Here is a 13,698-nt window from a genome sequence, read left to right as displayed (position 1 = left end):
GTCCAGTTTTGGTGAAGTGCGTTTTATGCCGCTAACAGGGCCTCGAGTGAAAGAGTCAGAATGCGTCACTTAAGTTGTTACAGAGGAAAAAAGAATGTTAACTTTCCCTCAGTTTGCATTCTGCAAGACCTCTTTGTACCATTTGAGTATCTTGAGATTTCTTGAATCTTCTAAAAACTCTCTACGCCCTTGTTTCGATGACGTCACTTTCTGGTTAACCTCCTACTTCTAGGCTCCTAGCCCTCTGCGTGCCCTTCCTCCAAGGCCCAGTGTTGTAATTCTTCTTCCTCAGTTCGGATAGGAGCTCTATATCTCTGCCCCGACCTATTTCCTCAGCGTCAGACCTGTACAGTGTTGTTCTTCTTATTACTATTGGCCAATATTCAAGAAACTGACCACGTACTAGACTCTTTAGTAAATGCTTTACACCTCCCTCCTCCATAACCCCCACAAACAATCAGTTATCAAGTCCTTTTCTTTTTGTCTTATTAATTGCTCTCAACTACCTGTACCTCCATTGTCCCACCCTTGATCCCGGAGTATACTGTCATGTTTCGGACATTTTTTCCCTTTGAAAAGCTGTGACTGAGAGCAGAGCCACTCATATGTTTGTTTAACACATATTTATTGAACAGCTAATATGTGCTAGACACTCTTCTAAGTGCAAGGGATATAGCTGGAAACAAGACATAGGAGATCGCTACTCTCAGTAGCTTACATATTTGTGAGTGTGTGTGGAAGGGGCAAACGAGAATCAAGGTGATGTTATATGGTGGTGGTGGTTAAAGGAAAATAGAACAAATGTTTTACTTGACAGGGTAGTCTCCTGTCCTGAGAAAGTTAGAAGGGTTGGGTTGGGTCTCAGAGCATCACCCCAAAAGAATATTTGTAATACCAACAAGAATAGTCTTGATCTGTGACCAGACTTCAGGATTTTCATAAACACTTCTTCTTTTTCTCTCTCATATCAATGTTTGTTCTTCATTCTTCTGTCTCCTCCAAGGTTATTACATCAGAATTGGTGGCTTTTCTGTCATTTGCTTAGTTCCTCCCTAAGAAGAGTTGAGGATTGGATTATTCTCAGCTCGACTCCTTTATCTTAGGGAGATAGTTTGGTAATCAAACTATTGTTCCTGCCAGGTCCTACTGAATATAAAGTTATCTGTCATTTATAGTATATTTAAAACCAAAGCATGCTCAGTGTTTATTAAATATTTGAGGGATTATTATATGTCAGGCACTATGCTGGACATTGAGAACCTAGTAAGGATAAAACAGACTTTGACCTCTCTTCCAAGAAGAAATAATTGTATACTGAGGGAATTCCCAATACATAGGCTGACACCTGCATTTTTTTTTTTCTTCATCCAAGATGAGATAATCACAAAACTTTAAGGAATCTTCTAAACAATTGGTGCATTCTTAGATTATTCACCCTTCAAGTCTATTGCATTTATTTGTTTATGTCTGTCTTCCATATTTTACTATGGTTTCCTTGAGTATAGACGTCCTTTCTTGCTGGTCTTCATACCTCCAGTGTTTACTATATTGGGTGCCATATAGTAAAGCCTTAGAACATGTGTTGAACTGAAATAGAAAAACTATTTGAGAAAATACAAGTTACTTAATTTATACAAGGCCTTCTTTTTACATATGGCCATTAGACTTATCCCCAAACCTTCTCATTTGCCAAATGTGGACCATTCCATCTCATCAGGCTAGTTTATTTACCTTCTCAAGCATGTTCTCACTTCTGTGCCTTCTCTTGTTTCATACCTGTCTCCTAAAATGAGTTCCCATCTTTTTCCTGAGCACCTTCCATGCCCCCCACATTCAATTTAATGGGACAATTTAATAGTATGCCCCATGATACAATGGTGGAAAAAATTTAATTTCCATAATGTATTTCCTGTGAAACATTCTGCTAATGAACTGTTGCAAGGATTAAACATAATACATTTCCTTGCAGTAATACAGATAATGATACAAAATGCTTTCTTTTGATTTGGCATTGGCTATTGCCATGCGCTATGTGACGAGTTAATTCTTCCATTTCTTTCTTCTGTTTGAATAGTTGCGCAGTGTTTATTCACATAGCACATTATAGTATCATTTGGGTTCCATTTGGTACAAACACCTTTGAGTATTATTTTTTGCTTAGCTTGAGATAATTTATGAGTTAGTTATTCTTCCACACTGTCATTTTCAGAATGTCAGAAAACTAAGTCTCAGTTCTTAAAAATAAAAGTCTTTTTCCATGCAGATATCTTTCAGATGTAAATCGTTACTGCAAAGTATAAATTTTGTCCTTATAACTGATTAAAAAACACAACAGGAATACAAGAGTGCTTGAGTCATGATTGTCATTATGATTTTAGGATGTGTCAGCCTAGGAGCAGCCAGACATGCCTCCAATACATTAAAAATTAAGCACTGTTTTAGGGAATTTCTTGGCACCTATGCCTTCGTAATGCAAATGCAGCACTGAATTGTTTGCCATCACTCATTTATATGGTATACATGTAGATAATCCGGGTATTCGTATATATTTTTAATGTTATCAAAATAAAAATACAGAATTAAAAAATTTCTCAGAACACAAAGACTTGAGTGTGAGAAACACTGACTCGTCCTTTTACCCTACTCAGTTCCCTGAAACCATCTTCAACTTCCATTTGAAGATGCCTCCACTGAGGAGGGACATTTATGTTGTTGCTGTGCTATTTTGTTAGCAATATTTTCAATGCAGGCAATCCCTTACAAATGGATATATCCCAGAATTTCCTTTGTAAGATTATTGTTTGAAACTCTGGGTGCATTTTTTTCTATAAATAATGCTACTTATGACATTTCGGTTGTTACGCCAACGAATAGCATCATATATAACCTTTAATGGACTTAAAGACCTTCACCACAATTTCTAATAATTCCTCTATAAAAAACTACATTCAGAATTCTCACTCGGATTCCCCCGTAGCATATCTTTTTTTTGGAATCCCAGCAACTGAAACAAAAATGTTCTTTCCTTAAAACTTTCTGGGCAGTAGAAACTGGTCTTTCTAACTCTAAGCTGTTGGAGGTTGCTCTTCTGGCCCATCGTTCTAAGGACAGGCCTCTAATATGATTATGGAAGGATGTGAGACAGAGGTTTTGGAGAAGAGAGGGAGGCAAGTTGGGGTGATATGAATATGTGGAGAGGGGAGAGTAGGAGTGATTTGGGAGGACTGGTGAGTTCCCAAGATGGGATTTGTTGTGTCCTCAAAAAAGATGTTGAATCCTGACCCCTGCTATCTGTGAATGGGACCATATTTGGAAATAGGGTCTTTGCAGATGTAATTAAGATGTAAGTTAAAGTGAGGTCATACAGGAGTAGGTGTCCTTATAAGAAGGGAAGAGACGCAGAGACTACCACGTGAAGACATAGACACACGTGGAGAATGCCATGTGACTATGGAGGCACAGATTGAAGTGCTGCAGCTACAAGCCAAGGAACGCCAAGGATTGCCAGCAAACCACCAGAAACTAGGAAGAGATTCTAGAAGAGATTCTCCCCTACAGATTTCAGAAGGAGCATGGACCTGCCAACATCTTGAATTCGAGCTTCTGGCCTCCAAAACTATGAGGCAATAAATTTCTGTTACTTTAAGCCTTGCATCTTTTGGTACTTTGTCACGCAGCCACAGGAAACTCATACAAGATTCTTAGCAGGAATGTAGTAGAATTGGGATGATGGCTATGGGACCAAGCAAGGAGTGAGTAAGAGAACAGGGAGGGACAGTGTTAAGACAACTTTCCTTTATATTCCATTATCTTTTTTTTTTTCTTCTCTTTCTGGCTTATAGTTTAATTCTTTTTCTTCTTGAATCTGATCTTATATAGCACTTTATCATTTAATGGACATTCACATACTGATAATAATTAGCAGAGCCATGTTTTCGGACTTCAAATGCAGTATTCTTCTGGCCACAGTTGTTTCTATTGTCCCAATATTCATTAAGACATTACAGATTCTATTGCAAGATAATAATAGTGGACCCATGTGAGACTTGATTACAGGTGTGATTTTTAGCAGTATAGGAGAGAGTAAGAAATGCTTATTTGTTTTTAACATCTTTATTGGAGTATAATTGCTTTACAATGTTGTGTTAGTTTCTGCTGTATAACAAAGTGAATCAGCTATATGTATACATATATCCCCATACCCCTCCCTCTTGCGTCTCCCTCCCACCCTCCCTATCCCACCGCTCTAGGTGGTCACAAAGCACCGAGCTGATCTCCCTGTGAGATGCAGCTGCTTCCCACTAGCTATCTGTTTTACATTTGGGGGTGTATATATGTCAGTGCTACTCTCCCACTTCATCCCAGCTTACCCTTCCCCCTCCCCGTGACTTCAAGTCCATTCTCTATGTCTGTGTCTTTATTCCTGTCCTGCCTCTAGGTTCTTCAGAACCATTTTTTTTTTTTAGATTCTATATATATGTGTTAGCATACGGTATTTGTTTTTCTCTTTCTGGCTTACTTCACTCTGTATGACAGACTCTAGGTCCATCCACCTCACTACAAATAACTCAATTTAGTTTCTTTTTATGGCTGAGTAATATTCCATTGTATATATGTGCCACATCTTCTTTATCCATTCATCCGTTGATGGACACTTTAGGTTGCTTCCATGTCCTGGCTATTGTAAATAGTGCTGCAGTGAACACTGTGGTACATGACTCTTTGAATTATGGTTTTCTCAGGGTATATGCTCAGTAGTGGGATTGCTGGGGCATATGGTAGTTCTATTTTTAGTTTTTTAAAGGAAGTTCCATGCTGTTCTCCATAGTGGCTATATCAATTTACATTCCCACCAACAGTGCAAGAGGATTCCGTTTTCTCCACACCCTCTCCAGCATTTATTGTTTGTAGATTTTTGATGATGGCCATGCTGACTGGTGTGAGGTGATACCTCATTGTAGTTTTCATTTGCATTTCTCTAATGATTAGTGATGTTGATCATCCTTTCATGTGTTTGTTGGCAATCTGTATATCTTCTTTGGAGAAATGTCTATTTAGATCTTCTGCCCATTTTTGGATTGGGCTGTTTGTTTTTTTTGATATTGAACTGCATGAGCTGCTTGTGTATTTTGGAGATTAATCCTTTGTCACTTGCTTCATTGGCAAATATTTTCTCCCATTCTGAGGATTGTCATTTAGTCTTGTTTATGGTGTCCTTTGCTGTGCAAAAGCTTTTGAGTTTCGTTAGATCCCATTTGTTTATTTTTGTTTTTATTTCCATTTCTCTAGGAGGTGGGTCAAAGAGAATCTTGCTGTGATTTATGTCATAAGGTGTTCTGCCTATATTTCCCTGTAAGAGTTTTATAGTGTCTGGGCTTACATTTAGGTTTTTAATCCATTTTGAGTTTATTTTTGTGTATGGTGTTAGGGAGTGTTCTATTTTCATTCTATTACATGTAGCTCTCCAGTTTTCCCGGCACCACTTATTGAAGAGGCTTTCTTTTGTCCATTGTCTATTCTTGCCTCCTTGATCAAAGATAAGGTGACCATATGTGCATGGGTTTATCTCTGGGCTTTCCATCCTGTTCCATTGATCTATATTTCTGTTTTTGTGCCAGTACCATACTGTCTTGATTACTGTAGCTTTGTAGTAAAGTCTGAAGTCAGGGAGCCTGATTCCTCCTGCTCTGTTTTTCTTTCTCAAGATTACTTTGGCTCTTCAGTGTCTTTTGTGTTTCCATACAAATGGTGAAATTTTTTGTCCTAGTTCTGTGATAAATGCCATTGGTAGTTAGATGGGGATTGCATTGAACCTGTAGATTGCTTTGCATAGTATAGTCATCTTCACAATGTTGATTCTTCCAATCCAAGAACATGCTATACCTCTCCATCTGTTTGTATCGTCTTTAATTTCTTTCATCAGTGGCTTATAGTTTTCTGCATACAGGACTTTTGTCTCCTTAGGTAGGTTTATTCCTAGATACTTTATTCTTTTTGTTGCAGTGGTAAATGGGAGTGTTTCCTTAATTTCCCTTTCAGATTTTTCATCATTAGTGTATAGGAATGCCAGAGACTTCTGTGCATTAGTTTTGTATCCTGCTACTTTACCAAATTCATTGATTAGCTGTAGTAGTTTTCTGGTAGCATCTTTAGGATTCTCTATGTATAATATTACGTCATCTGCAGACAGTGACAGTTTTACTTTTCTTTTCCGATTTGGATTCCATTTATTTCTTTTTCTTCTCTGATGGCCGTGGCTAAAACTTCCAAAATTATGTTGAATAATAGTGGTGAGTGGGCACCCTTTTCATATTCCTGATCTTACAGGAAATATTTTCAGTTTTTCACCATTGAGAATGATGGTGGCTGTGGGCTTGTCATATATGGCCTTTATTATTTTGAGGGAGGTTCCCTCTATGCCCACTTTCTGGAGAGTTTTTATCATAAATGGGTGTTGAATTTTGTTGAAAGCTTTCTCTGCATCTATTGAGATGATCATATGGTTCTTATCCTTCAGTTTGTTAATATGGTGTATCACATTGACCGATTTGCGTATATTGAAGTATCCTTGCATTCCTGGGATAAGCCCCACTTGATCGTGGTGTATGATCCTTTTAATGTGCTGTTGGATTCTGCTAGTATATTGTTGAGAATTTTTGCATCTTTGTTCATCAGTGATATTGGCCTGTAGTTTTCTTTTTTTGTGACATCTTTGTCTGGTTTTGGTATCAGGGTGATGGTGGCCTTGTAGAATGGTTTGGGAGTGTTCCTTCCTCTGCATTTTTTGGAAGAGTTTGAGAAGGATAGGTGTTAGCTCTTCTCTAAATGTGTGATGGAATTCACCTGTGAAGCCACCTGGTCCTGGGCTTTTGTTTGTTGAAGATTTTTAATCACAGTTTCTATTTCAGTGCTTATGATTGGTCTGTTCATATTTTCTCTTTCTTCCGGTTCAGTCTTGGAAGGTTATACTTTTCTAAGAATTTGTCCATTTCTTCCAGGTTGTCCGTTTTATTGGCATACAGTTGCTCGTAGTTGTCGCATGATCATTTGTATTTCTGCAGAGTCAGTTGTTTCTTCTCTTTCTTCATTTCTAATTCTGTTGATTTGAGTCTTGTCCCTTTTTTTCTTGATGAGTCTGGCTAGTGGTTTATCAATTTTGTTTATCTTCTCAAGGAACCAGCTTTTCATTTCATTGGTCTTTGCTATTGTTTCCTTCGTTTCTTTTTCATTTATTTCTGAGCTGATCTTTATAATTTCTTTCCTTCTGCTAACTTTGGGGTATTTTTGTTCTTCTTTCTCTAATGGCTTTAGGTGTAAGGTTAGGTTGTTTATTTGAGATTTTTCTTGTTTCTTGATGTAGGATCACATTGCTATATACTTCCGTCTTAGAGCTGCTTTTCCTGTGTCCCGTAGGTTTTGGGTCATCGTATTTTCATTGTTACTTGTTTCTAGGTACTTTTTGATTTCCTCTTTGATTTCTTCAGTGATCTCTTGGTTATTTAGTAACGTATTGTTTAGCCTCCATGTGTTTGTATGTTTTACAGTTTTTTCCTGTAATTGATATCTAGTCTTATAGAGTTGTGGTCGGAAAAGATACTTGGTATGATTTCAATTTTCTTAAATTTACTGAGGCTTGATTTGTGAACCAAGATATGATCTATCCTGGAGAATTTTTCATGAGCACTTGCAAAGAAAGTGTATTCTGTTGTTTTTGGATGGAATGTCCTATACATTTTAATTAAGTCTGTCTTGTTTAATGTGTCATTTATTTTCATTTTGGATGATCTGTCCATTGGTGAGAGTGGGGTGTTCAAGTCCCCTACTAATAGTGTGTTAGTGTCGATTTCCCCTTATGTATTGAGGTGCTCCTAGGTTGGGTGCATAAATATTTACAATTGTTATATTTTCTTCTTGGTTTGATCCTTTGATCATTATGTAGTGTCCGTTTTTTCTCCTGTTTTAGTCTTTATTTTAAAGTCAATTTTGTCTGATCTGAGAATTGCTACTTCAGCTTTCTTTTGATTTCCATTTGCATGGAATATCTTTTTCCATCCCCTCACTTTCAGTCTGTATGTGTCCCTAGGTCTGAAGTGGGTCTCTTGTATACAGCATATATACGGGTCTTGTTTTTGTATACATTCAGCCAGTGTATGTCTTTTGGTTGAAGCATTTAATCCATTTACATTTAAGATAATTATTGATACGTATGTTCCTATTACCATTTTCTTAATTGTTTTGGGTTTGTTTTTGTAGGTCTTTTCCTTCTCTTGTGTTTCCTGCCTAGAGAAGTTCCTGTAGCATTTGTTGTAAAGTTGGTTTGGTGGTACTGAATTCTCTTAAATTTGTGTGTCTGTAAAGCTTTTGATTTCTTTGTCTAATCTGAATGAGATCCTTGCTGGGTAGAGTAATCTTGGTTGTAGGTTTTTCCCTTTCATCACTTTAAATATGTCCTGCCACTCCCTCTGGCTTGCAGAGTCTCTGCTGAAAGATCAGCTGTTAACCTTATGAGGATTCCCTTGTGTGTTATTTGTTGCTTTTTCCTTGCAGCTTTTAATATTTTTTCTTTGTATTTAATTTTTGATAGTTTGATTAATATGTGTCTTGATGTGTTTCTCCTTGGATTTATCCTGTATGGTACTCTCTGCGCTTCCTGGTCTTGATTGACTATTTCCTTTCACATGTTATGGAAGTTTTCAGCTGTAATCTCTTTAAATATTTTCTCAGCCCCTTTCTTTTTCTCTTCTCCTTCTGGGGACCCCTATAATTTGTGTCTTGGTGTGGTTAATGTTGTCCCAGCAGTCTCTGAGACTGTTCTCAATTTTTTTCATTCTTTTTTCTTTATTCTGCTCTGTAGTAGTTATTTCCACTATTTTATCTTCCAGGTCACTTATCTGTTCTTCTGTTATTCTTCTATTGATTCCTTCTAGAGAATTTTTAATTTCATTTATTGTGTTGTTCATCATAGTTTGTTTGCTTTTTAGTTCTTCTAGGCCCTTGTTAAATATCTTGTATTTTCTCCATTCTGTTTTCAAGATTTTGGATCTTTACTATCATACTCTGAATTCTTTGTCAGGTAGACTGCCTATTTCCTCTTCATTTGTTTGGTATGGTGGGTTTTTACCTTGCTCATTCATCTGCTGTGTTCTCTGTCTTCTCACTTTGCTTAACTTACTGTGTTTGGGGTTCTCCTTTTCACAGGCTGCAGGTTCGTAGTTCCGTTGTTTTTGGTGTGTGCCCCCAGTGGGTAAGGTTGGTTCAGTGGATTGTGTAGGCTTCCTGGTGGAGGGGACATGTGCTTGTTTTCTGGTGGGCGGGGCTGGATCTTGTTGTTCTGGTGGGCAGGACGCAACCAGTGGTGTGTTTTGGGGTGTCTGTGAACTTAGTATGACTTTAGGCAGCCTCTCTGCTAATGTGTGGGGTTGTGTTCCTGTCTTGCTAGCTGTTTGGCATGGGGCATCCAGCACTGGAGCTTGCTGGCTGTTGGGTGGAGCTGGGTCTTAGCGTTGAGACGGAGATCCCTAGGAGAGCGCTCGCTGATTGATATTACGTGGGGCCACGAGTTCTCTGGTGGTCCAATGTCCTGAACTCAGCTCTCCCACCTCAGAGGCTCAGGCATGACACCAGGCCAGAGCATCACGACCCTGTCAGCTACACGGCTCAGAAGAAAAAGAGAAAAAAAGAATAATAAAAAAAAGTTATTTTAATAATTAAAATAAAAATAAATTTTAATTATTAAAATAAAAAGGTAATAATGAAAAAAAGAAGAGAGCAACCAAACCAATAAACAAATCCACTAATTATAATAAGTGCTAAAAACTATACTAAGATAAACATAAAAATCTGAAATCAGTTCCAGACAGCAGACCCCAAGTCAGTTACTCCCAAAGTCCACCGCCTCAACTTTGGGATGATTCATTTTCTATTCAGGTATTCCACAGATGCAGGGTACATCGAGTTGATTGTGAAGATTTAATCTGCTGCTCCTGAGGCTGCTGGGAGAAATTTCCCTTTCTCTTCTTTGTTCGCACAGCTCCTGGGGTTCAGCTTTGGGTTTGGCCCCGCCTCTGCATGTAGGTCGTCCTCAGGCATCTGTTCCTGTCCAGACAGGACGGGGTTAAAGCAGCAGCTCATTAGGGGACTGTGGCTCACTCAGGCCAGTGTGGGGAGGGAGGGTTACGGAATGTGGGACAAGCCTGTGGCCGCAGAGGCCAGTATGACGTTGCAACAGCCTGAGGCACGCCGTGTGTTCTCCCAGGGAAGTTGTCCCTGGATCTCGGGACCCTGGCAGTGGTGGGCTGCACAGGTTCCCGGGAGGGGAGGTGTGGATAGTGACCTGTGCTTGCACACAGGCTTCTTGGCGGCTGCAGTAGCAGCCTTAGCATCTCATGCCCATCTCTGGTGTCCGAGCTGATAGCCATGGCTTGCGCCCGTCTCTGGAGCTCGTTTAGGCGGTACTCTGAATCCCCTCTCCTTGCGCACCCCAAAACAGTGGTCTCTTGCCTCTTAGGCAGGTCCAGTCAGCTCCCAGCCCCCACCCACCCCAGTGGGTGAGCAGACAAGCGTCTCAGGCTGGTGAGGCTGGTCGGCACCGATCCTCTGTGCAGGAATCTCTCCGCTTTGCCCTCTGCACCCCTGTTGCTGCGCTCTCCTCCGCGGCTCTGAAGCTTCCCCCACCATCTCCACCAGTGAAGGGGGCTTCCTAGGGTGTGGAAACTTTTCCTCCTTCACAGCTCCCTCCCAGAGGTGCAGGTCCCATCCCTATTCTTTTGTCTCTGTTTTTTCCTTTTTCTTTTGCCTTACCCAGCTACGTGGGGATTTTCTTGCCTTTTGGGAAGTCTGAGGTCTTCTGCCAGTGTTCAGTAGGTGTTCTGTAGGAGTTGTTCCACATGTAGATGTATTTTTGATATATTTGTGGGGAGGAAGGTGATTTTCACATCTTACTCCTGTGCTATCTTGAAGGTTCCCTCAAGAAATGTTTATTAGTGACATCTGAGAGGAAAGTAAAGTTTCGGTTGCGATGTACCCAATGTTTAATAGGCATTTTTAAAATTGAGGACTGCTTTTATTGAATAAAACACTGCTATGCATAACTTACATAGCTATCCTTATAACTTATATTCACTGTTCCTAGTTATATTCCAAATAATGTCCTCCCTCTTCTAGGTGACTGTACTTTATATAAACTTGAAGATTGCTGTCTTTTTCATGTGTAATATTTCTAGTTCCTCTAGCCATTCTTCAAGTGATACAATCTCCAGGTCTCTCACCATACTTTGCCCTTCTGTCCAGTCTTAGAATACTGTACCTAGAACTGAACTCAGTATTACACATGTGTTCTAAATAGCACAGAGTATAATGGCAATAGTACTTAAAGAGATCAAGATACCCTGTTTCTTAATGTAATTTAAGATTACGTAAGCATTTTAAGCAATTACATCATAACACTTCATAACGAACTTATGGTCCGCTAGCGCACTAGATCTTTTTGTATTGTTGCTAAACTCCGTTTTCTTCTTGAAGCCGCTAAAGGACTGAGGCTGCTACCTTTTCATCTCTTTGTCTCAGGGACCATATGATTGCTCATCTCTGTTTCTCTTTGTGTTTTTTTCCCACTCCACTGCATGTCTCTTTGACCCTTACCAATGACCTCCTTCCTTATAAAATTTCAGTGACTGTTTTATAGTCTTAATACTGTGTTTCAGTGAACAGAGCTGGGAGGTGACACTTGTTCCTTCTTCAAGGTTTCTTTTCCTTTGGCTTCAAGGCCACCATACTCTTCTGGCTTTCCTTTCACTTTCCTGGTTGGTCCTCCTCCATCTTCTTTGTGGGTCTCTATTCATCTACCTTTCCCTCAACTATTTGGTATGCCTTGTGTTTTGTCTTTGGTTTTTCCCTCAACTTTGGTTGTGCCTTTGGTTTTTTCTGTATGCAATGTATCTTCAGCAAATAAAGCATGTTTAAAATGGCAGGTCTAGATGAGCTCATCTAGGATAAGAGAGTGTAGAACCAGTACCCGTGGAAAGTCAACATTTAGAGGTCAGCTAGAGGAGAAGGATTCAGCAAGAAGACAGAAGGAACAGCCAGACATTTAGGAGTGTTCCCAGAAGGAGGGTTATTCAGATGTGTTGACTATTTCTGAGAGGTCAAGTAAGGTGAGAATAGAGAAATGACCACGGAAGTTTGCAATGTAGAGGCTGTTGGTGATCTTGACAAGCATGGTTTTGTGGAGTGTTGAGGGGAAAAGCCAGATTATAGAAGAGAAGAATTAAAAGAAGATAGAGAAGCAGAGATAGTGTGTAGATGATAATTTTAAGAAAGGGAACAGTACCTGGAGCATGTTACATGGTCAGTTGAGGCTTTTAGGTTCAAGGGATATAGTGTATGAGAAAGTCATTTGGAAATTATAACATGCTACTACATATGTGTGTGGAGAAATCCAGAAAGAAGATGGCTGAGGACACAACCCTGCGAAACACCTTCATTTAGAGAGTGCAATGAAGAGACTCCAAGAGGAGTTCAGCTCAAGAGACACATGAGCATTTCTGTTCTGTATGCTGTCCTTCATACCAAAGGCATTCCAAGAGGGAATCAGTGGATTCCCTGACCTCAAGCATTTTAGAGTTACTGTGTTTCACAAAACGTGGTCATGTGAATCACCTGCATCCAGACAGGCTTGGCTCTTAAGTATATATTCCAGGGCCCCACCTCAGGCCTACTGAATCAGAATTTCAGGGAATTATACCAAGGATTTGAATTTTTAATAAGTGACTCTCACTTTGCCACCCAAGATGACTCTGGCTTATTGGATGAAACTGAACATGTTAACAAATAACATTAGGTTGAAGAGTTAGTTGAAGAATAGGAAGATATTTGTTCATCTCTTTTATAAGTTCATGCCATTAAATAAGAGAAACCAGGCTATTCTGTGGGGAAAAAAAATAGTACAAATTCATAAACATGAGGAAAATACAGGCATACCTCTTCTTATTGCACTTTGCTTTATTGTGCTTCATGGATATTGCTGGGGTTTTTTGTTGTTGTTTTTGTTTTTTTAACAAATCAAAGTTTTGTAGCAACCCTGCATTGAACAAGTCTGTCAGTGCCATTTTTCCAACAGTATTTTGCATACTTCATGTCTCTGTGTCACATTTTAATAATTCTTGCAATATTTCAAACTTTTTCAGTATGTTTGTTATGGTGATCTGTGATCAGTGATCTCTGGTGTTACTGCTGTGACTCCCTGAAGGCTCAGATGACGGTTAGCATTTTTTAGCAGTTAAGTTTTTTAAAATTAAGACATGTACATTGTGTTTTTTTAGGTATAATGCTATTGCATACTTAATAGACTACAGCATAGTGTAAACATAACTTTTGTATGCACTGGGAAACCAAAACATTCATGTTACTTGTGTTATTGTGATATTTGCTTTATTGTGGTGGTCTGGAACTGAACTTGCAGTACCTCCAAGGTATTACTGTAATCTTAAACTCATTCTGTATTGTTTTAGAAATATTTTGTTTATAAAGGATCTTACCATAATTTATAGAACCATTCCTCTCTTGCAGAAGATTCGGGTTATTTTCAGTTTATTTCTGTGATGGATAATGCCTTCGTAGGACAGGCAGAATATAGTATAGGGATAAAATTGTGAGTTCTAGAACCATACTGCCTGGGTTTAAATACCATCTTTTACCACT

At 39.1% G+C, this 13,698-nt stretch overlaps 1 protein-coding gene across 1 annotated transcript in view; it reads left to right on the top strand.

Annotated features, from left to right (window-relative positions):
• Positions 1-13,698, top strand: part of VAMP7 (vesicle associated membrane protein 7) — a 67,291-nt gene that overhangs the window by 277 nt on the left and 53,316 nt on the right. The window lies entirely within an intron of this gene.

This window comes from Pseudorca crassidens, chromosome X, assembly GCF_039906515.1.
Source record: "Pseudorca crassidens isolate mPseCra1 chromosome X, mPseCra1.hap1, whole genome shotgun sequence".
Taxonomy (NCBI): domain Eukaryota; kingdom Metazoa; phylum Chordata; class Mammalia; order Artiodactyla; family Delphinidae; genus Pseudorca; species Pseudorca crassidens.
Note: the sequence above shows the minus strand (reverse complement) of the source record. Positions and strands in the feature narration are given on the sequence as shown.